We start from the raw sequence: 2084 nt of genomic DNA on the forward strand, positions 1-2084 counted from the left end.
AGGCGACCAGCTCGTTTTGGATAAAATGGATTGGATGTTCTTATTCCTTGGATTGTTGCCGATGTAGGAAAAAAAGTTTTTTGGCGATTGTTCACCGCTGTGAATAAAGACACGAGGAAAAAGTGTGTTGATGTGTGGGCTTAATCAAATCACGAGACTTTAGGCTTTCAAATGGCGTGCTGCATGAGCGTGTTCATGAAGATTTAATGCTTGCAATTTATGGAAACGTGTATTAGTGGAGACAACGGCTTCGCTTCGGTGGAGAAAACGCCCTGTCCACGGGACGGTGTCGCTAAAGAGGAGCGTTAAAAATCCAGAGGACAGTAAGAGATTAGCTAGCAGTTACAATTGTTTTGTCAAAGTCATGATTGTTTTTTTGGAATGCTTCTTGTAATAAAATTGAGGCATATCCCTGCTATAAAGAAAAAGTGGAGATGGAGACTGAAATCCTTCAGAGCAAGTTTGACATGATCCACAACATGGAAGGTGAACTATGAAATGATGTAAGCCAGCACGGATCACACAGCAAGATCGGCATTCTTTTAGTTTTCATTTCTGTTTGTGTTTTGTCGCTTCAGTATTTTAAGTTCGTTGAAAAGAATCTGCATATCAACCATTTAAATCCTGAACACAACACATCATTCCTGTTCTGCGACACTCTCACCGGGAGCTGCTAGGGTCCATTTTCTATATTTGACTAATGAAAAATAGTTTGTGGTTTAAAGATGTGTCAGGTAACCCATTATGATGATCTGAATATCCAATATGGATCAGGAACAACACACGTTAGGTGGGAATGGCATTGGCACCATATGCTCCCATTCCTAATTAAGAAAAAGATCCACCCCAGAAGTTAAAGAGCCCCTATTAAACTTGTTTTTAGCATCATATTTGTCCTCTGCTAGAACAGGTCTACATATTTTGATGTGCAAAAAACATTATTTGTCTCATAATATCCATTGTTGCAGCTCCTCTGCCTGAGCTCTTGGACCGCCTTCCTGAAAAGCCAAGTCTGCTCTGATTGGTCAGCTGGCCAACTCTGTTTTCATTGTTCAACCAAATTCAAGCACGCCATTGGTCGGGCTGTGCTTGCTCAGGCGGCGCTATGCTTTCTCAATCAGTGGCATCGCTAATTGCGGAAATACAAACAGGAATATGGGCAAGGTGTTTTCAGGGAGGAAAAGAACCATTTGTACTTTACATACATCTACTACATACACACAAAAACTGTATAACACACTAAAACATGGGGGGAATCCCAAAAATGCATAATAATGGCTCTTTGAAAGGTCCCTCGACCTAATCCTGTTATGTCAAGCTGTTTAAACGCTACAGATAAGCACTTCCTCTGCAAAGGAAAAATAAGTGGTGTCCATCGGGGGGGACATATACACCGCTTACATTTTTTTTTTAAATCTCGAGCCATAATTGCAATATCTGGCAGATAAATCATTCAGCCCTACCTGGTGGTGGTAATAATAATAATACTAGTAATAATAATAATAATAATAATACCAGGTGTCAATAAAAAGGCCTGTGATCAAATGTCATTTAAGTATCCAGGTCTCTAATTTTTGTCTCATAACTTATTGAGGCATTGCTTACATTCTAGCTCAGCATATGGCAAATTGCCCAATTGTTATGAGTCTGGATATAACTCCACTATAAAACTAGTTAGTCCAAAACCCTATTTATCAACTTCTCACAGGAACAACCTCCAGATTTTTTTTCAAGCCCTGTATCTATTTCAATGTTTGAATTCATTTCTGAGGTGTCAGCCATTCATCATCCCATTACTTTGACAAGCATTGATTTAATGTGAGAGGTGGCAGCCGCCTCCACGTTCAGATGATTGATACCTTCTGATTGAGGACTAAAAAGTCTTCAGATGCTCTGCCGCTTGTTCTTCTTGCCTGTGATCTTCTTTACCACTCTTCTTCCTCCTTTTCTTCCTTCTTGTCTCTTCACGTCTTTTCCGTTCCTTCTCTGCTCATCTCATTTGTCATTTGCTCCCTATTCGCTCTGCCTCTCCTGCACCTTCCCTCCACCTCCTTGTCTCCCCCCCCCCCCCCCCCCCCCCCCCC

General features: G+C 41.1%; 1 protein-coding gene across 1 annotated transcript in view; it reads left to right on the forward strand.

Moving 5' to 3' along the window:
* dcc (DCC netrin 1 receptor) overlaps window positions 1–2084 on the forward strand; it is a gene marked incomplete in the record, with an annotated part of 396097 nt that overhangs the window by 207390 nt on the left and 186623 nt on the right.

Source organism: Etheostoma spectabile, chromosome 16 (assembly GCF_008692095.1).
Source record: "Etheostoma spectabile isolate EspeVRDwgs_2016 chromosome 16, UIUC_Espe_1.0, whole genome shotgun sequence".
In the NCBI taxonomy this organism is placed as follows: Eukaryota; Metazoa; Chordata; class Actinopteri; order Perciformes; family Percidae; genus Etheostoma; species Etheostoma spectabile.